Below are 25,601 nucleotides of genomic sequence, written 5' to 3'. Positions count from 1 at the left end.
AGAGGGAAAAAAGGTAGAACAGTGCCCATCCTAATAACAAAAGACATCGAGAACAGCATGGACCTTGTATTGAGTTCAAGACATCATCACGTTCCAGAGTCCAACCCTTATCTCTTTGCAAGTGCAACCCATGGATCCTACATACGAGGCTCAGATTCTCTGCGCAAACATGCCATTGATTGTGGTGCCGAGAGGCCACATTTGCTGACATCCACCAGGCTCCGAAAAAGCTTGGGTACAATGACTCAAGTTTTGAACCTTAAAGATAATGAACTGGACCAAGTCGCTGACTTTCTTGGCCACGATATCCGAGTCCATCGCCAATTCTACCGCATGCCTCTTGATGTACTGCAGGCTGCGCGTGTATCAAAGGTCCTTCTTGCAGCTAATAAGGGACGCATCGGCGAATACGCGGGTAAAGGCTTAGATGACATTCACGTTTCGCCCGATGATCTAGTGGAGTTCGATGAAGAAGATGAAGAAGGGGAATTTGATGAGGAGCAACATGAAGAAAATGATGTTACCGGTGAAGAAAAAGAAGAAGACGTCAGCGTACCAACTGATGAACTCGAGGAAGAGATGTCCACCACACCAAGAAGCTCATCAGCAACTAAACGTCCCGCAAATTGTAATACTAAGAAAGCCGGGCTAAGTACAGACATACTAGTGACTTCAGAGCAGGATCAACCAAACAAGAAACGGCGTAAACTTACAAAAGTAACTAAATGGAAAGAGGCAGAAAAAAGAGCAGTGAGAATGCACTTTGGAACCCAGATAGCCAGAAATGAGTTACCTGGAAAGAATCAGATTGAAGAATTCATTAAACAAACAAACATGACTCGCACCTGGAGGAATGTGAAAGACCACATCCGAAATACATACATCTCTAAGCAGAGATAAGTGATTGGGTTTTATTTGATTTTCCATTTTTTTGAATGGATCAAGTTTACTTTTGCTGCATGTGAGATGACAATTAGCCAAAAAAAAAAAAAAGGTATGTGAATTCGTGAGACCATGAATGATATTTTCAAATGTTTTTATAGAACAACATTTTATGTTTTCAAAACGTCGTATTTAGTGAGAAAAATGTGTATGAAGTCATGATTAAGAAAAAGAAATATCGAAACCTGTATTAAGTTGGAACACAGGAGATCACTTAGCAAAAACTGAGGGGCAAACATCACATATATTGTTAAGAACTGATTTTGCTTTCTTAGTGTATTTGTGAGTCCTACCACTGTAATATTTCACAACAAACCCGTTCTATTTCAGAAATAGACTTTCTACATTAGTCTAAAAAATTAGACTGATTTTGCTAAAAATAGGTGCTCAAAAAATGGGAAAATCAGTCTACAAATGATCGAAATTTTAAATCTTAATCTGAAATTGTGGTGCAAGGTTCGGCATAAACAAAATGGAATTAACAAATCTATCCTTGATTTCTTTCAGAATTGCATCAGTCATAGCTGGATATGTCAATGTTGGTCTTCTGCCAAACCTGCTGAGCTGTCAAGGTTCGGTTTTTGACGAACCTGCCAAGCTGGCCAGGTTCGGCTTTTGACGAACCTGTCGAGCTGCTAAGGTTCGGCTTTTGACGAACCTGCCGAGCTGCACAGGTTCGGCTTTTGACAAACCTGCCAAACTGGCAAGGTTCGGCTCTAGACGAACCTGCCAAGCTGCTAAGGTTCGGCTTTTGACGAACCTGCCGAGCTGCCAGGGTTTGGCTTTTGACGAACCTGCCGAGCTGCCCAGGTTCGGCTTTTGACAAACCTGCCGAGCTGCCAGGGTTCGGCTTTAGACGAACCTGCCGAGCTGCCCAGGTTCGGCTTTTGACGAACCTGCCGAGCTGCCAAGGTTCGGCTTTTGACGAACCTGCCGAGCTGCCAAGGTTCGGCTTTTGACGAACCTGCCAATCTGTACAGGTTGGGCTTTTGACGAACCTGCCGAGCTGGCAAGGTTCGGCTTTTGATGAACCTGCCGAGCTGCCAGGGTTCGGCTTTTGACAAACCTGCCGAGCTGCCCAGGTTCGGCTTTTGACGAACCTGCCGAGCTGCCAGGGTTCGGCTTTTGACGAACCTGCCGAGCTGCCAAGGTTCGGCTTTTGACGAACCTGCCCAGCTGCTAAGGTTCGGCTATTGACAAACCTGCCGAGCTGCCAGGGTTCGGCTTTTGATGAACCTGCCGAGCTGCCCAGGTTCGGCTTTTGATAAACCTGCCGAGCTGCCAGGGTTCGGCTTTTGACGAACCTGCCGAGCTGCCAAGGTTCGGCTTTTGACGAACCTGCCAATCTGTACAGGTTCGGCTTTTGACGAACCTGCCGAGCTGGCAAGGTTCGGCTTTTGATGAACCTGCCGAGCTGCCAGGGTTCGGCTTTTGACAAACCTGCCGAGCTGCTAAGGTTCGGCTTTTGACGAACCTGCCGAGCTGCCAAGGTTCGGCTTTTGACGAACCTGCCAATCTGTACAGGTTCGGCTTTTGACGAACCTGCTGAGCTGGCAAGGTTCGGCTTTTGACGAACCTGCCGAGCTGGCAAGGTTCGGCTTTTGACGAACCTGCCGAGCTGGCAAGGTTTGGCTTTTGACGCACCTGCCGAGCTGCCAAGGTTCGGCTTTTGACGAACCTGCCGAGCTGCACAGGTTTGGCTTTTGACGAACCTGCTGAGCTGGCAAGGTTCGGCTTTTGACGAACCTGCCGAGCTGCCATGGTTCGGCTTTTGACGAACCTGCCAGCGGCTGCACAGGTTCGGCTTTTGACGAACCTGCCGAGTTGCACAGCTTTTGACGAATCTGCCGAGCTGCCGGGGTTCGGCTTTTGACGAACCTGCCGAGCTCCCAAGGTTCGGCTTTTGACGAACCTGCCGAGCTGCCCAGGTTCGGCTTTTGACGAACCTGCCGAGCTGCCCAGGTTCGGCTTTTGACGAACTGCCGAGCTGCTCAGGTTTGGCTTTTGACGAACCTGCCAAGCTTCCATGGTTCGTCTTTTGATGAACCTGCCCAGTTGCCCCGGGTTTGGCTTTTGATGAATGTGCTGAGCTGCTCAGGTTTGGCTTTTGACAAACTTGCCTAGATGCACAGGTTTGGATTTTGCTGAACCTTCCCAGCTTTGTGTGAGAGGCGTCGTCAGCAAAGAAAATGAAACAAAAATTTTTGCGAAGAATTGTAATGTATAGTTTGCATAAAAATAGTAATAGGTGTTCAGACATATTAACGTGGGATATGCTACACTTATAATTGTTTGAGAGGAATCCTATACCAATATAGAAAAAAATATGAAATTGCATGTAATTTAATAGTTTTCAAATCAGAGAACAGCCATGCCTGTGATACATATACTATACTCACTTCATTTGTATGAATCAATTTGTATGATAATTGTATAAAAGACTACTCAATTTAGCAAGAAATAGGCCAACTACTTGCTCTATATTTCGATGTCTTTCAGAAATGGTCTTAATTAATTGTTGAAAAAAATGTTATTGATGGAGACATAAGGGCTCATAATATTCTCTTTCACACACAGATGCAGTCTACATGGCTGCATTAAGCATGCAGTGTAACTGAAGCTTCTAATATGTGGAGCAACATACACTAAATAAATAGACTTTTCAAATTTACCGTGTCAAGCGATAGGCACACTTCAATTGATTTCCAGTGCAAAAAGAGTACTGAGAAAATTGAATCCATGATTGTTAAGAAAAGAAGAGTGTTGAACTGTATTTTTTTTTAGTTTGTTTAAAGTGGCCTCAGAAAGTGGTGAAGTTATTCTCTGTGGATAACATTACTCAACACTGAAATAGAAAAAGGTACTCAAAAGTTTTTAACCAAGTTAGGATAATTAACTCTTGCTTGCAGGTCCATATGCAGTATGCAGGGTCAAAAATTAACTGTGGCCCATTAGCCTGGTTTTAGGTTGATTAATTGTGGACCATCAATTTAAAAGAAAAAAGTTATCTGTTGTCCCCAAAGCAAGCAACTATCATAGAAAATAGATTGTTTTGTTGGTCTTATTTTGGGCCAGTACTCATTTCCTTTTTTGGCCACCAAAATTTCAGGCTAAACCATCTTAGACACCTGTTACACACAAACACACACACACACACAGTCACACACACACACACAAACAAAAACACAAACAATAACAAAGAACACACAAAACAATGTGATATTAATTTTGGGCTGCCCCCCCCCCAAAAAAAAAAAATAAATAAACAAACAAACAAAAACAAAAACAAAACAAATATTATTGAATACATACATCTAGTTCAAATGTATTTAGAGCACCATTTCAACCCCCCCCCCCCCCAAAAAAAAGGGGGGGCAGAAGAATATACAATTTAAGGATACTTCTCTCCCTGGTACAGCTTGGCAGGCCAGTAAAATGTAATTATACACATATGAAAATATGGGGCTGAGTGCAGTAATTTAGGCAAGCCCTGAGCTGATGTTATTCTACTTACAGAGTATCTAGCTTCCAAAACATATTATGTGACAAACAGTTTATTTACAAGCCAAGGAAATTTGAATCCCACACTGTTAACTTAAGTCTGTTAGCACTTTTTGTCCATACTTCATGTATAGCTTCCATGATCATTTGACACAAATGATGTCCACATCACATTGAGCCATTTCTACTAATGTTCCTGAGGAGCAGTGGTACTGCTGCTGCTAGCTGTAAGCACATTCATCTATGGCAATAGCAGAAGCATTCTCATCCAGTGCACACAGGAGTACATTACTAATTGTAATTGTATGTATCCATATGCCTATTTATGTTGAATTTCACGGAGATGAATGCCATTCTGAATCCTGCAGAGTGCTGTTGAAGTCTTAGTGCTGTTGTTACTTCTGTCTGGTGACATGACCCTATAAGGAAGAAACAAAAATTTAAAAACTTAAACACAAACTCTTGGGACAGTATAACACACAGATAGTAAGGTGTTTCCTGTTTAGCTGCAGCACAGAGGTGTTTGTTTTCTTAAGCTTTGTTTGACTTTTCAAATCTCCTGTTTGGTGACCACACATGTACTTCTTAAACTGCCTACATTGTCCACACCTCTTTAGAGGGCCAAGTTTATGCAGAATTAGGATTAAATGCCTCTTGACTATTATATGGGGAGTATACGTGCTGTGATCGCATAGGAAGCACACCAGTAGTGTGAACTGTCTGACCTCACACTGGATTGTAAAAGGCTCATTATTACAGTCATGTAGTATAGCACTTATTTCATCCGATTGTATTGTCGATAGGGTACTTGAGCTACAAATTGTAGCGATAATAGTATAAAATGCCAAGTATATTTTCAAATAATTGAGGATGAACCATTCCTGTCATCCCTAGCATGTACATTGTATGAACTATTCAGACAAATTTTCATAATAAATCTGTACTCTCATTTTCGAGGATGTAAAGATAGATTTTCACATACTTCAACACCTTTATCTTTCTCCTCTCTTGAGTTATCTTCTTTGTTGCTCATATGAGGCCTCTTCAAATTTTACCTTCTTTCTGGAATCTTTATCAATGTACATTGTACTCGGTCAGGTATCATTTTCTATCTCTAAACTGCAGTGTGATTACTACATGATGATCAGGGCCTATCTGTAAACGTTACCCTTCAAAGTACATTTAAAGACCCGTCAAGTCTTCTACTACATTTTTTTTCTTTAAATGTTGTGTAAGTTTCAATGTACCTACAACTGTATATATCTTTTTACTTTATACTGTATAACAATTGGGATATTTCATTTTCACACACCAGTCCACTGCTCTTTCTTATTGCCTTATTGAATTTAACATTGTTACATTTTGGAAGAAACAATACACATATTTTTCAGTATCAATATTGTAATTGTCTGCCTAAATTTTGCTCGACAACAATTTTGGTTCCTTTGATCTCAACAGAATAGAATTGCATCACATTTTTTGAATGGGAGGCAGGAAGTGCACATACATAAAGGTTTGCATATGACAAAGGGATGTCAAATGAGCTGACTTATTATTATTCCTTCCAAAATTGAACAGTATTATAATATTTTGAAATTGCTTTGTGTTTATTGCCAGATATTATAACCATGACAGTAATTGGTTATCTGTTGTTAAAAGGAATCTATACATTGTGATGTAGGCAATCAGCCATCGTATGGAGACAGGGATTAAATGCATTTCCTTTCAACATAGACTTATTTTTTAAAATAGTTGAAAGTACTTGCTGAATGTGATTACTACTAAAAACTACAAAGAATGGAACTGTCCGAGTGCAAGACCTCTTTTAAGACCAGTATGCATCATGCGGAATAGCAGTAATTACTTTAATAATGCCTACTTTTTGCTTTGATGCAAATGAAAAACTTACCTTTAACACCTAGGAATACTTTCAGCAGGATATTGATGGTAAGAATTGAATCACAGCTGTGTTGTCCAATATCTAAAAGTCAAATTCTTTTGTTGCTCATGAAGGATAACACCAGTCACATGTGTCTTGAGGAGTTCTGTATCATTGATACCCTGTAAAAAAAAAAGAAGACACATAGAAGGGAAAATATTCATTTTGTTTTTCATGCAAGAAACATTTTCTCAATTTGTGAACTAATTCTTGATATACCATGTATATGTCAGCAAATTTGGTTAACTAATTATCATAATAAAGTTGTTTGACACTTATAACAATCATGCATGTCATGAATATCAAGAAATGAACTTCGTTTCAAAAGTTTGTATGAAGCAAAAGTCTAGAGTTTGTTGACAAGGCTGGTGACAGACTTTCTCAAAATGCTTCTTGTAGCTGCATGTATTTTACATAGATGTGACTGCTGAGTACTGTTTTTTAGGGCATTTAATCCTTATCATCATATATCTGTTGGGTGATCAGCTTGCAGATTTTATTTACAGTAGTGTTGTCGGCCCACTTTTATCAGCATGAATGGGTGTCTTTCCATCCTAAATGTGTGTCATGCAGTCACAATCCATGTTTAGCTGTATGAACATTCAAATGGTTGAAATATATCACATTCGGACCTTTATCAATAACATTGTTTATAAAGAACAATGACTCGTCCAGCTCTAGCTAGCTGATAGTCAAGTTCAGTGTCCTGTTATCAACAACTGGCTAAGCAGTCCAATATACACTGAGAAATATAAAAGCCCCAACCTGTTAAAGAACAAGTTCGGATCACCTTCATAGACATGTGGGTTGAGTGAATGCAGCAATGTATATATATATATAACATACTTTATTTCAATTGCAAATTAAAGCATGTGATGAATATTCCTAGGATACTACCTGCCCACAGGCAGGTAAGTACAAGGAAAGAAATACAGTGGACCCGGTCCATCACACCAAAATTGACAGTTACACAAATATATACATGTATACAAGTACATTTACACACAAACATGATACATGAACAGCTGTTTCAGGACGAAAAGAAAAAAAAAACCGCTAAAATGAGCTTATATCAGCATAAATTTAACCTAAGAAACACACACACACACACACACACACACACACAAATTGAACAGTTCAATGAGAGTTTGAGAAAAGTCTAACAATCCATTCAAAAGTTATCAATTTTTGAAGTTACAGCTTAGTCATAGCTGGATGAAAAGACTACTTTAGCTTGTGATGTCACATGTGTACGATATAATTTAAAGAAAGTATAAAGAAAATTCAACATATTTTTACTTTTCTTGCATAACAAAAGAACACTTCACTTTTCTCTTTCAGAAGGCAGGGGGAATAATATTACCCTTATATCGGTGACAAGTCAAAGAAATGTGCACTTTATTCAAAAAGTAAAGTTTTGTGAAATTCTCTATTCATTTTGCTTATAGTATCATTCTACACATATGACATTATACACTATAGTAGTCTTCTCATCCAGCAGTGATTTTGAACGGAGTGTTGGATTTTCCCCAAACTTTCACTTTTTTGTATAATGTGTTCTACTAATATTGTTGCAATCACTCAATCCACATGTATTAAAGGTTGACTTGTCTGTTAGGATCAAAGACACAAGCTGCAAGCTGCCTATCTGGTGTGATACCAACTCTTCTGGCCACTAGCTTCCCAGAAAATGCAGTGGTTGGAGTTACCTGCTCAATCTTGTTTATGTACACACTGATCAGGGAGGTGGAAAATGCTCTCACGCCCTTCACTGGTGGTCAATGGAATGTGGCACAGGGAGGCAAGCAAACAAACAACAACCACCACAGGGCTGTGAACTCACTGGCTCCCTGGCCACAATCATACTTTCATGATATCCCCCCCCCCCCCCCCCCCCCCCCCCCCCACACTGTATGGTCTGCCAATACACTGAATATCAACTGCATGCAAAGATGCCAGCGTTTCTTACTGCATGGCTCTGAGTGAATTCTCCTACCAAGGTGGAACTGCAGTAGGAGGGGTGAGGAAGGGCCACAAGGCAGGAGTTTGCTCCCCCACGATACAGGTTAGGGAGCTTTTTACTTTAGGATTACAAATTGACAAATTGTGCCGTTAAAAGTAAAGGAGCTGGCTGATATGGTGTTTGAATTCGCATTTGGTGTTTTATTTTGCAACGCGCGATGCTCTCGCCGCGACATTTTATGACTTTTTTCTTTCAAATATCGCGCAACTTTTGAGACCAAATTTGTCACTCCCGGCCATATCGTTTTGAAGCCATGCCCCTTTTGAAAAAAATTTGTCGACCCAAAAATTGCTCAAAAACATGATTTTATGTACAAATCCAATGTAAATTGTGTTTTTGCAATTAATTCATTATATATAAAAATAGATATTTTTACTTTCAGTGGCTGATAATGATTCATTAAAGCTTGATTATGCTTTAAAAAGTTTCTGCGACAAATTTTGACGACAAAAAACAACTAAAACAAAAAGTAAAAAACAAAGAAATACATAAGAAATTCTATGAACAATAAAATACATAAGAAAAATTACGAAGCTGCATTTTTTCTTCAATATTATTGTTGAGGATAATGAAAAAATATGTTTACCAAAAATTAGAAGTTTTGGAGCTTTACTTTTGGATTTATAGGCAAAAAAATATTTTTGCTTAAATAAGCATTAAGTTAATATAAAATACATAAATTAAATTTTGAAAAATCTAACTATACAATCTTTTAGATTATTGGCCTCTACCTTAGTGCAAATTTTCGCGAGGATCGCGCAATCCACAACCGAGATCTGAAGGGGGGGGGGGGGGGGAGGCCAAAAAAGTTCGTCCCTCAAATAACCCAGTGGGATTAGGGTTAAACCCTAATCCTAGACACCAAGTGCATACTTTGAATGTACTTGTATATATGCAATCACCCACTGACACAAAGCACTGCATCCTTTAATTGCACAAACTGCTTGTTAGAAGGTTAGGAGGTAGATAAACTATTAAAGATGATTGAAGGCTTCTTCAACTCAAAGAGATATATTACCTCCTTGTTCTACTACAAAGACCACATAAAACTCAGAAAGGTGATTGGCCTTGACCACTGTCTTATCCCCAGTAGATAACCAGCCAGTAGGTATATATTCATCACATCAGCTCAGTATCTTTTCTCTGTAACTGCCATTTCATCTACTTTTTCCCCTTATCATTCTGAGATACTTAGTTATTCTAAAGTCAAAGACAATCATTTGCAGGAAGATGTTAGACCCCAAATTGTGTACTTCTCCCCACTCCTCACTTCCCTCCTACACTTAATGTCCTTGCACTACCCTATGACCCACTGGTTTATTTGGAAAGCACTCAGTCCCCACTGACCTGTTCTACCCACTTCTACGTGCCCCTTTGTTTCAGGCTACTGACCAGCACATTCCATTGTGTTGACAACCACTACAGCAGAGCAGAGAGTTCATTGATAAAATCTCATGACCATATCAATTTAATTCCATTTCAATTTTTCTTATTGAAAATCAGACATAGTCAAAGTACAATTTGTAATGAATGACATAAAGCAAATGAATATGAGCCCCCATGAAACAGAGCTTATGACCATGGTGCTCTAAGGATATTGTAGGAAGGGAGTGAGGAGTGGGGGAAAAATACACAAGTTTCAATGCATAGATGTAATTTAATTAACTTAATTAGAATTGCTCTGTTATGGATATCTCAGCCATTTCAAAACCAATTTTCATCAAATAAATGTTGAATTCCTCATGGAATTACATGCTCTTTCATATTTCATAAGAGGTTTCTTATTATCTCACCAAAACATGTTAGACCATGAAATTAGGTCTCAACCAAAACTATACGATCCCTTTAAAATGCATGTGAATTGAGAGAAAGTAGCAATATTATAAGTACAATACATCAATGCACGTTTGATGAAAGTCTGACTACTGTATCTGTTCAAAAGTTATGAGTTTGTGAAGTTTCAATGCTTCCATGGCAGGATAAGAAGACTAAAACATCTTGTGATGTCACGTATGTGTACAACAAAATAAAGAAAATATAAAGAAAAATCAACATACAATTGTATTTTTCACTTTGCAGCATTATGTATATGACAAGAACAATTGACTTGTCTCATTCAGAAGGCCGGGGAATAATATTACTCTAAACATACATCAGTACCAGTTAAGGGAATCCTTTGTACTTTCTTCTCAAAATGAAATTTTGTGGAATTCTCTTAATAGAAATGTTTTCTCTTTACATATGTGACATCACAGACTGTAGTAATTTTCATCAGGTAGTGACTGTACAGAAATTTTTAAAAATTGCTAACAAATTGAACATATTGTATGATTTTCCTCAAAACTATTATTGATTTTCCTCAAACTGTCAATGTGCTCTTCTGATAGCGCTCTCTTTTCTCACATACTCCACTTGTCACATGAAAATGGACTTGTTCTTTTATCTGATTTCAGACGTTTTACTCTAAACAAAACACTGTTCTTCAGATTTTGAATGCATTGATATTTTTGCGGTACTAACATTATTTTTCTGCATTTTGGATTATTTGAATTTGTCCCACAAATGCTTTCACACCCCTTTTGGTACACACTATGCAGACTGTGCTACAAAAAGGGAAACCCAAACTGCAAGTTAATTCTTTGTGGAAAGGAAAAAAATTCATGAAATATGATGTTGCACATCAATATAAATTTCATATTATATTTGGGAAATAACATGGCATGGTATAAAAAGATGTAAACACCATGATGATGGAAGATGATGGACATAGACCTTGAGGGATTGTGATTATGTGACAGTTTTACCATCAAGCAGTAGACCGAGTTACCATTTACTGGTACACAGATGAAATGTATAATAGTTTCCTGAAATTCACTTACATTTGGCTTTCATTGTGCATCATCATTGCATTCTCAAGCTCTTTCCTTTTTGGTCTGGTTCATTTCCTTGTCTAGTGTCTTCTCCAGGACAATACATTTCTGGCATTTTGAAGAAATCTCAAGTCTGCATGAAATGAAAACTGATGAAGTTAGAATATCAATTACACCAAACTCTAAATCTGAAATTTTTTATGCATGATCAAATCACCACTCCCCATCAAAGTACTGCAGTGCACAAAATTACATGCATTAGAATATAGGGATATTAAAAAGCAAGTGTGCATAGGTTAAATTAACCAGAACACACATTCAAATCCCACCAGTAATTGAATGACAGCTACATGTACACTGTAGATGTTTCCAAATGTACCCCTTGATTAAGAAATTGAAAATTATATGTTTGAAAGACAAAATAAAATGACTTCACAGGTCTACAAAAACTTTCTGAAGCACTCTCAATTTATTTTATTATATTTTCAAGTGTCACTTAGAATATACAACCGAAATGCCTCACAACAGTCACAATTGTGTGGATGCCTGAATCATCAATTGTGATGTCATTAATTCATATAGCACCATATCTGAAAATAAGAAAGAATCCAATTGAACATTACATTTTCAATGATTTTATGGGCCATTCTTTGAAAAGTGAACCTAATTTCAGAAAAATGAAGTTTGTTCTATGAAATTTTGAGTTGATCAATCATACAGAGCATTGTCTGAAGTTGCATGAATTATATTTTTAATTTGTAAGTAAGGTCATTATTGTGCTCATTTGCATATATTTACATAGACATAGATTATACAGGAAATATTGAGCATTTTTGCCCTTTGTTTGACTGATGGAAAGGTGTGTCTATTAACTTCCTTTCTGTAATATATGGTAAAAATATGTTTGTCCCTACATGATTGAACATATCTAGCCTAAAAATGATAGACATAATGAAATCATAAGGAAGTAATTAACATACAAAGTTAATTATCTCTAAATGTCACACACGTGACCGAAAAACAAGAAAAGATTATGCTAATTAAAAACCTGAGCCATGATCAACTTTCTTTTTCATGTCAAAAGCTAGTTTGATTGTATCTTACTTTTCACCAAATATAAGCATCCTACAGTATCAGACTTAATTAGTAACAAGCAAATTAATTGGTCACACACGTGACCACTGGTCACGTGTGTGACATATGTGTGTTCACGCGTGTGACCAGCAATTCATTTGCACACTTTAGTAATGCACATTGTTGCCCCTTTTTATGACGAGAATGTACCCATATTCAATGGTACACTCTAAACAGTTATTTCAAGAATGATACCCTTAAAACAATAAAGTGATTGTGCAGTGTCCAGCTCTTGATCTCCAGTTTGACACTTTTGATACCAGAATGCACAAAGTTCATTGTAACTTCCTATTCAAGCTGGTGAGAAGTCTGCTGAACAATTTTGTTGCAATTATGTCACTGTCAAACAAAAGATATTCACATTTAATTTCTTGTTACACAGTAAAACCATAACAACTTTTTGTATGTAGTGAATGTGATTACTTTTCTCATGAACAGTTGTTTCATCTACAATATCCACACTGATCTCATATGTTTTGTACGTGCATGGTGTATTGCATGTATTTTGTTTGTTTGTTGTTGTTTTTTTAAAGACTACATCCATAGCAGTTATGCCATTGAAAAGAATTAGGATTGATACAGTAGGACATTAGGACTGTACATGTATGCAAAGATGTAAGTAACATTATCAGGTTATTCTACCCTGAATTGATTTGATACATTCAAACATTGCCAAAGTTAAGTTAAACTGCACAGAATTTTGTAGTCATGTTTGCATACTGCTCATCTGATGTACTACAATTATGTACTGTAATGTACGTATGTATAATACGCTACGGTACACAAAATGTGTAAAGCAACTTACTACAGTAAGCAATGACTTTGATCATCTTTTAGAAGACATACCAGAAATAGGAAGCCGCACTTCATCTATCCAAATATTTGCAAGCAAATTAATTTCAACAATTAAAAAATTGATGAAGATATGTGAGAACAAGAGCATCATTATTTAAAAATGTTATACACCGCTAATGATATAGGGAAAAGTACTTGATGCTTGCTTTATGATATCAAGTTACCAATAAAGATTTGATTAGAAATCAAAAACAGAATCTAAAACATCAAGATGGATCATTGACAAATTAAATTAGCAAGGCTCAAAATAATTTAGTCAGAACAGTTTGATGTGAGTCTGATTTGAAATGTGATAGAAGAGTGAGGAAAGCATTCACAAAGTTTTTTTTTTTTTTTGACAGTACTAAGGAAGGGAGATTGCTTGTTACTTCTAATTTACTTTGATAATCAAACTACATGGTATTGATATCACTCAGAGAAAAGTAGTCATTTGTGTGTAAATACATACATTTATAATCCAACAATTCTTCTTGCTTCTGATTGGCATGAAACATGGCATTCAATTAGATAATGATTGTATGATTTTGTGCATGTTTGCACCTGGGGTGTTGATTTTTGCATAATATTAGAACATGCACACAATAATTCAATGCAATCAAAAAGATAACATATGGCCAGGTTTTAAAAGACAGCATAACACATAAAACCAGCCTATAAGTCCATGTTCATTATTGTATCATATACACATTATTTTGATATTTCTGCAGTAAACATTAACTTTGTGTGAAACTGCCTGCTTTTTATACCATTTAATGAACTTTTAAAAAATAGAAATGTTTTAGGTCCCTTTTTGTGTCTTTATTTCTAAAATTAGCTAAACTAAATTTTCACATCATATAAAACCATTGATAGCTGAAACTATGAATTATTAGATCTAATTTAGCATAGGTTTTCACCATGCAATGTTCCTGGATTTTCTTCGTCAGTATCATGTCACAAACGTGACCACCCAAATGTCACACACGTGACCATACATCAACACATAAAGTAATACATAAACAAATACCTGTAATAGATTTATACTATTTGTGGCTCATTTCCTATTCACAAAACTCTAATGCATGTCTGCTAGAATCATAAACATTCTAGCTTTTAAGAATTCACAGAGTTTGTACGTTAAGTCTTGATCATGAAAAATCTAATTCCGTGTGAAGTCACACACGTGACCGACCTTATTTGACCTCTGACCCTTAATCAACAAAATGAACAAAACATTTCAAATTGTCACCTGATAGGTTTTGACATGCATAAGTCAAATACACACTGACAACTAGTATACCTGTAAGGCCTTTAGAGTTAAATGAGATACTTTTCCCAATTTGCAGTAGTTTTGGTCACACACGTGACTAAGAATGGTCCTTATAGAGCTGCGATTAGCTAATACGAGGTAATGAGATATATCTGCATTTTTAATTGTGACACTATAAAGAATATGGATAGGTTTTCTATGTATCATGTATTCCCAAATAATTCATTAACACTTGTTGAAAAATAAACATGTTGAGCCTTCTCTGTTGGTGCAAAAACTCCCCATGATTGGCAAGTATGTTTGCATAAAACTTACCTTTTTCACTCTCACTTGCCAGAAGAACTTTGACGATGATTTGTAGAATTCAGCTCGGCCAAGAGTAGGATCCAGTATTTCTGCCTTGCCACGAAGATACTGACTGTTATGTCTGTCTTGGTGCATATTCCATGAGGCAAGCGAATTTCATCTTAATGTGGCATGCAAACTCCTCTGTAGGAGTTGATCTTTCAGCATCATGTCTAATATGAGCTCATCAAAGCTCAGGTGAGATAAATCCATCATGTCAGAAGCTCCATTGGTATTTGCTCTTGTTGATAATTTTGAGGACAAAATGTTAGCACCATCTCCATCATCATCAATACTGAGCTGAGATATCAAGTTCATTGATATTTCCATCATTCGTCTCCATTGTAAGAAAATTAGAATCATAGTTGTCCAGAGGAACATCTGCAGCTGACGAATGTGCTATCTAACCAGAGTACACAGCTGGTATGGATGGAGCATCAGTTCACTTTCTCAATGAAGGCTGAGAGGAATGCCAAGGAGCTTTGACTTTCAACCACAGACTGCCCAAACATTGTTTGCTGACTGTGGTTAATTGGCAGACCACAAAGCACTTCTGTGAGAAACAAACCATAGGGCTTGGTACTTCCCCAAACCAGCAGTGCATTAGGGCTATACATTGTACAGTTTGTATCTCTTCCCCCTCCCTGGCTATATCAACAATCTGATCTTGGAGGCGCACAAGAGAGTTTTCATTGTCTCTGATAAGGAGATAATTTATTAGGATTGCCTGCTAAGTGTAGCTTATTGGCAAGGGCCTGTTTTATAGAGGTATAAAGGTATAACCTCATTGCATGGACTAGCCAACCAAAGCCTTATACGAATTGCCCACCCTGACTCATATTATCTTGCACAAGGAGAAAAGGAGGTTAGTGTAGTGCACATGTTCCTATACCACAAGTGGAGGATACCATACATCAAGAATCATCAGTCATCTTCTCCATCAAACAGGTATAATGCAGCTTAACTCTCTGTGATTCAATATGGCATACTACTTTATGATCTTGTATTACTTTTACATGGGCTGTGTTTATGCTCAATTTGCTATGTAGAATCAGTGTTTCGAAATACACTGTACTGATTCAAAATGCCATTCACAGGATTGAGTACCGATGTGCTCAGTCTTTTTGAGCTCCAGAAAGAGACGATACTGCAAATATGCTATGCTTATTGTTGAAATACTTTGAACTGTACTCTACTGAACTATTCAGCTTGCATACCGTATGTGTTTTTCATATGTTTCATATGTTTCATATGTTATAGTGCTGGAGCATAACATTCCTGAAGCTGAATATTAACTCTTTATGTGCCATGGTGGAAACCCTCTGTATGCCACGTTATTCTGGGACACGAAGGTAGACATGCTTTGAGAAAGAATTCTGTTTTTCCAATTTGTGTAACTTCTACAAATTTCAGCTGTTGAGCTTTGACATGATAGTGAGCAAAGTTTAGAGGAATGCCAAACTTTGCTTCGATATAAATTGTATGACAAATCTATTTTCAATTTTCTTTTGAATGACCAGTTTGCTACATTACTGTGAAGGCATGACTTTTGCTCATGAAACCGTGACAGAAACTTAGAATGTACACACAAATCTATAGTTGGGAATACTGCTTGACAGTCAATCACCACATAGAATGCAAGCCGTATGTGAGAGGATCAAAAGCGCTAGAAACGCTTTCATTGTACCGCGGGACTAGTGATTTATCGATCGGTTTTGGCGGCTTTGTGTGTTGAGCAGAATATGCGAAGTTGGCACGCCGTCGACTGAGTCGTACGTGCGAACGTGGCACATAAAGAGTTAATAATGAAAACATTGTTTAGTCAAATGAGCAATTAATGTTCCTCAAATTTTTATCTTACCCTTTGTGGAATATTCTCCTTTTTTCTGCAGCATATTTTGTGACTCTGGCAATTGAAAATGTCACAATTAAGCTAGTGAATAAAAATTGTTTCATTTTCATGTTTGAATATCACGTTTTCACTGCAGTTTGGTCCCCAAATTGGTATGCATGAACCATGTAGCTTCTTGTGGTTTTCAGCGTACTGGATAATCAAAACAACACAAGAATGAACCTTTCAATGTGGCATGATAGAAGTGCATGTTTTTGCATTTCAACAATGAAAAAGCATTTCGCTGGAAACTGATTAAACTGAACTGCATTTAAGATGTATTTCTGCCTATTATTCACTGCAACTAACTGTTTCTAATCCCTATTTTTGTGATCTTCGCAAAGGGACATTGCAACAGATGAAAAATTTGGAGCCTGACAGGATCATTAACCCTAACTACGCCGGGGTGGGGGGGGGGGGGGGGCCTCCGAGGCTCCCCCCTCGACGTTTCGCGCGATGTATCGCTAACGCGAAAAGATAACGCCGCAACGTTTCATGACTTTTTTCTTTCAAGTCTCCCGCATCTTTTGACACCAAATTTGCGATGCCCGGGTGCGCGATTCCAAAGTTGCGCATAAATATGTACGTGCATGTCAGACCAAAAATTGCTCAAAAATGTGAATTCGTGTACAATTTCAATGCAAACTGTGCTTACACGCAAATTTCTTAAAAGCATGATTATTTTGGGGTTTTACTGATTAAAATCAGTTAATAACATAATTTCTTGTTCGGAACAATGTCGCGAACAAGTTTCATCGAAAAAACAATGACAAACATAAAGTCGAAATAACAAAGAAATAGATAAGAAATTCAAAAAACAATAAAATACTTAAGAAATTTTTTCCGATGGCACAATTTTTTTCTCTTATATTTGCTCAGGACACTATTAAAAAAAAGAATATTTACACAAAAAATGTGCCCATTTTGAGCTTTGTTTAGTGATTTATACCAAATTGTCTGATTTCATGCATCATTATGCATAAATTAGCATAATTAAGCATAAATGATAATTTTTAAAAAATTTAACTTCATGGTACTTTAGATTACATCATAGGCAACGTGTGTGCGAATTTTCGTCGCGATCATGCAGTCAACGGCCGAGGTCTGGAGGGGGGGCCTGGCCCCCCCTCCCCCCGCTCGGCAGGTTCGTCAAAAGCCGAACCTGTACAGATTGGCAGGTTCGTCAAAAGCCGAACCTTGGCAGCTCGGCAGGTTCGTCAAAAGCCGAACCTGTACAGATTGGCAGGTTCGTCAAAAGCCGAACCTTGGCAGCTCGGCAGGTTCGTCAAAAGCCGAACCTTGGCAGCTCGGCAGGTTTGTCAAAAGCCGAACCTTTGAAGCTTTGAAGCTCGGTAGGTTCGTCAAAAGCCGAACCTTGGCAGCCCAGCAGGTTCGTCAAAAGCCGAACCTGGGCAGCTGGGCAAGTTCGTCAAAAGCCGAACATGGGCAGCCTGGCAGGTTCGTCAAAAGCTGAATCTTGCCAGCTTGGCAGGTTCGTCAAAAGCCAAACCTTGCCAGCTTGGCAGGTTCGTCAAAAGCCGAACCTTGCCACCTCGGCAGGTTCGTCAAAAGCCGAACCTTGCCACCTTGGCAGGTTCGTCAAAAGCCGAACTTGGGCAGCTCGGCAGGTTCGTCAAAAGCCGAACCTTGGCAGCCCAGCAGGTTCGTCAAAAGCCGAACCTTGGCAGCCCGGCAGGTTCGTCAAAAGCCGAACCTGGGCAGCTGGGCAGGTTCGTCAATAGCCGAACTTGGGCAGCTGGGCACTTTCGTCAAGAGCCAAACCTTGGCAGCTCGGTAGGTTCGTCAAGAGCCGAACCTTGGCAGCTCGCCAGGTTCGTCAAGAGCCGTACCTGGGCAGCTGGGCAGGTTTGTCAAAAGCCGAATCTTGCCAACTCGGCAGGTTCGTCAAAAGCCGAACCTTGGCAGCCCGGCAGGTTCGTCAAAAGCCGAACCTTGGCAGCCCGGCAGGTTCGTCAAAAGCCGAACCTGGGCAGCTGGGCACAGCCCGGCAGGTTCGTCAAAAGCCAAACCTTGCCAGCTCGGCAGGTTCGTCAAAAGCCGAACCTTGCCAGCTGGGCAGGTTCGTCAAAAGCCGAACCTGGACAGCTCGGCAGGTTCGTCAAAAGCCGAACCTTGCCAGCTTGGCAGGTTCGTCAAAAGCTGAACCTGGACAGCTCGGCAGGTTCGTCAAAAGCCGAACCTTGCCAGCTCGACAGGTTCGTCAAAAGCCGAACCTGGGCAGCTCGGCAGGTTCGTCAAAAGCCGAACCTTGCCAGCTCGGCAGGTTCGTCAAAAGCCGAACCTTGCCAGCTCAGCAGGTTTGGCAGAAGACCAACATTGACATATTCAGCTATGACTGATGCAATTCTGAAAAGAATGAAGGACAGGTTTGTTAATTCCATTTTGTTCATGCCAAACCTTGCACCACAATTTCAGATTAACATTTAAAATTTTGATCATTTGTAGACTGTTTTTCCCATTTTTTGAGCACCTGTTTTTAGCAAAATCAGTCTAATTTTTTAGACTAATGTAGAAAGTCTATTTCTTGAATAGAACGGGTTAACAATGTTTTGCTTTCATACATACATATTTATCCAAAGGAGCATGACGAAATGATTTTTGTGTACTTTGAGTTACGTTCAATGTCCTCCAAGTTTCTTCATTTAGAAAAAATTAACATTTTGATACCTAAATATTTATCTGTTTACACAAAGTGAAAAAAAGAAAGTTGCACGAAATGACACAGACAAAAGGTTGAAAGGATAAAAAAACAAGTCTCCATTTTTCACAATTGTGGTCAAAATATTCTTAGGCAGATCTTCTTTACGTTTTGCTTTGTGAACGCAAATGATTGTTTTAACATTTAACGATCACAGGTTATCAAGCGTTAAATCATAAATATGCTAAGAGAGATTGAGTTACTTCATATTAGTCTCTCGAAATGAAAAATAAATCAAATGTCAATGTAAAAGTTGGACATAGAAGTGTTTTGAACATGTAAATTCCATGTTTTTCAAAAGATTGTGACTAAACTTACAAATCTAGTCCATATCACTTTCTCGAAATAAAAAAAAAATGGGTCAGCGGTCAAGATTTTGCAAAGAACAGAGTCAATATAAATTATTTCAACGGATTCAGATTTTTACCTGGCAAACGGGATACTACGTTTTGCGCTGTCCTTGTTACGTATAACTGAGGACGTTAGAAAATATTCAAATGGATGATGTGACACTAACTGGTAAAAATAAATTTTACTTACTTGTCATGTAAGAAGAGAGAAGAAAATTATGTACAGGACATTTGTTGTGGTCCTAATATCATAAGTCTGACATTGAGATGCACGATGTTTGTGTCATCGATTTTGCCTTGCCTATGCCTGTATATACAGTTATCGAAATTATTCATACCCTTGCCAGTTGAAAAAAAAATATTTCTGCTGTTTGGAAAACCTTTTTTTTTTTCTCCTTAATATTATTCAAGTGCTTGAAAAACACATACAGAAATTATTACTCAAGACAATTTATGGAATTCCAATGTTCAGGGGTATTTCTTTAATCGTTTTATCAAAGATGACTAATCTATAATTATCCATACCCTTTCTTGATATACTTCAAGTCACAGTAATCTATGGGAAAGCCCTTGTTGGTGACGACGGCCTCCAAACGGTTCTAGTACTTGCCGACAAGGCTTTGGCACATCTCTACAGGAATCTTTGCCCCCTCTTCCTTGGCGTAGGTCTCCAGGTCTTTGAGGTTGCAAAGGCTTTGGGCATGAACTTTGGTCTTCAGCACTTTCCACAGATTCTCAATGGAATGAGGTCGTGGCTTTGGCTTGGCCACTCCAGGACATCCACATTGCTGTCCTCGAACCATTTCTTGACTGCCTTCACAGTATGTTTGGTGTAATTGTCTTGTTGGTACCCCCTTCTGACCCAAGCTGAAGACTCTCTGCAGATGGTTTGATGTGTTTTATTTTTTGTTTCTTAAAAGAATCTTAGGATGTATTTGTTCATGATGCCTTCCACCTTGGCCAGGTTGCCAGTCACACTAGTGGGAAGCACCCCATAGCATGATGCTTTCTCCTTCAGATTTCACAGTTGGGACAGTATTCTTTGGGTTGAAGGCTTAACACTTTTTGCGTCAGGCGAACGAGACATCCCTATGCCCGAACAACTTAATTTTGGTCTCGTCTGACCATAGAACTGATGACTAGAAGATTGGATCCTGGTCCTCATGTTTTATGTTATTGTTGTTGTTGTTGTTTGTTTGTTTGTTTTTTCTTTTTCTAAATGCCAGCCAAGCTTCCTGATGCTTACACAGGGTTACCCAGGTCTTTTCGACGCACTCTCCAAGCAAGATGAGGGGAAATCTTGAGCTTCTGACCACGCTTCCCAACATTCTTCACAGTGTGGAACTTCTTGTGTTTCTTGATGATGCTCTGTATTGTGGCAACATAAACTCTAAGAAGCTTGGACGTGGCTTCATAACCCTTCACATCGTTGTGAGCAAGTACAATGCGTTTTCGTTTTCTTCCCCGAGTTCTTTAATCTTTGCCATATCGACATTAACTAAGAAAAGCTGCAATACCTGAATTTCTTAAGTGCATGTATTCCAAAAGTAGAGCCCTTAACCATGACTTACCTAATTTCTTCCGGCTTTCACAATGACAGGAAGCATCACTGAATAGTTGCTAAACACATACAAAATATTAGGAATATCAAAACATATGTATCTTTGAAACATATTACTAAAAATGTCATGAATGGAGCAGGGTATGAATAATTCAGGAGATGTCAGGAAGTTAACATGTGGGCATGTCTATTGTTATCCAAATTAGGTGGAACTGCAACACCTGACCACTGGAAGCATTCAACAAAAGATAAATGTTTGCCATTTCACATTTTATGCAGTAAAAAGGACAATAAACTTAAAATTTACAAGGGGTATGAATAATGTTGTTGTTAACTGTATAGTATTGACTAATACCGATATGCATATTATATATGACTCTTAAAACCTGTACAGTATTAGCATGAGTATTAAGTCTGGCATTGTCAGAGTGTATCATGCACGCTTTTCTAAATTACAACTTTTGAAAGTGTTACCATAGTAGCCAATACAACCTCAACACAAATGAGGCTGTTCAATATGTTTCTCTTCATCATGTCCGTGTTTTGAATGTTATGATAGATTAATATTTCCTTGTCTTGTGAGAAGAGAGTTATGGACAAGACGCTTTGTTGAAATGTACACAAGAATTAAATCATTGAGATGTATAATGTTTAGTTTGTACTGTTACGAGTTTTGCTTTGTATGTTTTACTGGACAGTTCAAACATATACTGTTCTGGATAGTTTACTTGTTATGACAGTTTGAAATGTTATTCTGTCAAACTTCATATTTAGTGTGCTTTTTCTGTGCTACTGTACTGATAACACTTGCATCATTAAAATTTAAGGGACTAGTGCTTCTAGGCGGAGTGTATGATAGGGGTATTTTGTATTTCAGGGGATGATATTACATGATCATTTGATTTCAGAATTTTTATGTATAGGATTTCTGAAGAACATCATTTCCAGTAATAATAACGTGCTCCACTGAGTCTGATTTTCTCACATAATAGTAGGTTGTTGCTGTATCAACAATATCAAACTTTTTGTAGACATTCCGCTTAGAAGATAATGTGTTAGTATGAGAAAAAGGTGTTGCCATGGTAACCACTGATTATTGTATTTTACGTGTAAGTTTTGAAATTGGTCCATAACTTTGCACTGTAATGGCTTTTCAAAATCATTCCTGGGTGGTCTATGACCATTAATAATCTTAATCTTTTATGGGATCAAAGGTCAAGTACATAGGTCAGAGGTATTTTATGTTGTCAGTTCCATAACTATGCACCCTTTTGCCTTTTTGAAATCAAACTTACGTGGTAAAGCAAAACAAAAAGGAAGAGAGGGAGACTCATTACGGCTATCGCCTTGACTGTTCTACTTGTTATTGTTCTTGTTTTAAATACATATTTTCCAGTTGGAAAAATATATATAAATGACTTCTCCCTTTGATTTTTTTCTGCAGTTTATTTTTTTATCTTGTGATAAGAAACAATTGTACCTTAAAGGTAGGGGATCACATTTGCAAGTCACTGCAAATTGTCAACCAAAATTCTTCTACAGATGCCTTCCTACTTCAGAACAACACATGTAAAGTTTTAATTGCCAGTATTTCACAGATCAGGAATAAGAAGCAAAACTGCATCCTGAGGATAGATATGCCTTTGTTTTTCTTTACTCTGAATTTCGTGTTGGCCTAACATGAAATTCAAAATGAATCAATTTGCATAAATGATGTTACCAATACAACAGCTTAAGCTAAGGGATTTCTATAACAGTTCTCTGTCAATATTATCTTCAAAATGCTGCTAAGTTCAAACAAAATCAGGTTTCAGGCCTGCCAATGAGATCCTCTACCATTACGGCAAAACTTGTGTGTTTGTTGTGAAAATATGTTCCCAGTCAACTTTCAAATATATAAATCTTCCACTTTGCACACAATTATATACAAAGTGCACTCTAAAAATTGTACAATCTTCAATTCGTGTGTTTTGGGTGAAATACAGGTCCCCAATAAATCGTAAAACAAAATACCCAAATTTCACACCCCCCATACAGGGTGTATTTCCTCGGATTGCACATTTTACCAATGCGTGTGAAAAAAAGGGTCCCCAGTCAAATATCAAGAATGAATAATGTCCACCTTACATAATTTATGATTGATGCACATTCACAGAATATACACCTTCAGTGTGTGTGTGTTTTGTGAATCAGGTCCCGGCTCAGTTAAAGAATGTAAGATGTTTCCATTAGACACACCCTGAAATGCACTTTGTTATTAGTGTGTTTTTGAAAGGCCATCCAGATTCAAAATATGAATATAAATTATCCCTGCATTTTCACATTTCATCCATGAAATACGTCCCCAGATTGCACACTTTTTAGTCTGTATTCGAGTGAAATTCCCCAGTCTTGTCCCCAGTCAGCTGTTAAAAAGGCACACTTTACAGTGTGTACGACAGTGTTTGAAGTTAGGTCCCCAATCAGTACCAAAATATCAGACGATCCCTTTTTGAATTATAAGTCCCCAGTTGGATGTAAAAGTAAAATCATCCTCACTTTTTCACCTTTCATCCAAGATGCACGTCCCCAGAATGTACACTTTATGTGTGTGTGTTTGGGTGAAATTTGGTCCCCAGTCAACTGTTACAAAACAAGTTGTCCTCTTATGGCCCATTACAGGACACATATCCACGCTGCACATCCCCAGAATGTACATTTTTCAAAAGATGTGTCGGTGTGAAATTTGTTCCTCAGTCAATTTGAAATAATCATAATGTCCCCTTATAACACACACTCCCAGTTTGTGTACACGTGTATTTGTGTGAAATCAGGTCTCCAATCAGTCATAAAATATCAGGCGTCCCCATTTGACACACCCCAAATGTTGGGTGACTGTCCCCATATTGCACATTTTTACGAATGTGTGTTTTTGAAGTATAAGTTCCCAGATGGATGTAAAAATAAAATCGTCCCCACTTTTTCACATTTCATCCAAGATGCACGTCCCCAGAATGTACACTTTCTGTTCGTGTATCTGTGTGAAAATTGGTCGCTAGTCAACTGTAAAAGATAAACTGTCCCCTTATGGCCCATTACAGGACACATATCAACATATCAACGATGCATATCCCAAAAATGTACATTTTCAGAAGATGTGTTTGTGTGAAATTTGTTCCTCAGTCAACTTGAAAAAAATCACAATGTCCCCTTATAACACACACTTCCAGTTTGTGTACACGTGTATTTGTGTGAAATCAGGTCTCCAATCAGTCATAAAATATCAGGCGTCCCCATTTGACACACCCCAAATGTTGGGTGACTGTCCCCATATTGCACATTTTTACGAATGTGTGTTTTTGAAGTATAAGTCCCCAGTTGGATGTAAAAATATAATCGTCCTCACTTTTTCACATTTTATCCAAGATGCACGTCTCCCGAACGTACACTGTCTGTGTGTGTATTTGGGTGAAATTTGGTCCCCAGTCAACAGTACAAAACAAGTTGTCCTCTTATGGCCCATTACAGGACACATATCCACGATGCACATCCCCAGAATGTACATTTTCAGAAGATGTGTCGGTGTGAAATTTGTTCCTCAGTCAACTTGAAAGAATCACAATGTCCCCTTATAACACACACTTCCAGTTTGTGTACACATGTATTTGTGTGAAATCAGGTCTCCAATCAGTCATAAAAGATCAGGCGTCCCCATTTGACACACCCCAAATGTTGGGTGACTGTCCCCATATTGCACATTTTTACGAATGTGTGTTTTTGAAGTATAAGTTCCCAGATGGATGTAAAAATAAAATCGTCCCCACTTTTTCACATTTCATCCAAGATGCACGTCCCCAGAATGTACACTTTCTGTGTGTGTATCTGTGTGAAAATTGGTCCCCAGTCAACCGTAAAAGATAAACTGTCCCCTTATGGTCGATTACAGGAGTGTGTGTGTGTGTGTGTGTGTGTGTGTGTGTGTGTGTGTGTTGCATATCTGTGATACAACTGTATGGCTATTTTGTACTGAATCTTCATTCTTCGTACTGTAGCTGTAATGCAGAGGCTAAGACAATATAGCTTTGCACTTTTCTGACATAAATCTGTCACATGCCCTACAGTATGTGGTTAATTTGTCACTACAGATTGTAAATTTGGATGTTACTCTTCAGTGACAAGTATGCAGCCAATTGATTTACTGAGCAGTTGATTTCTTTGCTCTGCCCACTTAATGATTCCAATT

At 38.2% G+C, this 25,601-nt stretch overlaps 1 protein-coding gene across 1 annotated transcript in view; it reads left to right on the top strand.

Moving 5' to 3' along the window:
• The window catches only part of LOC139737259 (putative phospholipase B-like 2), a 55,197-nt gene that overhangs the window by 19,170 nt on the left and 10,426 nt on the right, over window positions 1-25,601 (top strand). The window lies entirely within an intron of this gene.

Source organism: Diadema antillarum, unplaced genomic scaffold, assembly GCF_040938485.1.
Source record: "Diadema antillarum isolate AM-2024a unplaced genomic scaffold, OU_Dant_1.0 seq00000688_RagTag, whole genome shotgun sequence".
Taxonomy (NCBI): domain Eukaryota; kingdom Metazoa; phylum Echinodermata; class Echinoidea; order Diadematoida; family Diadematidae; genus Diadema; species Diadema antillarum.
This window is presented reverse-complemented; position numbering and strand designations above follow the sequence as displayed.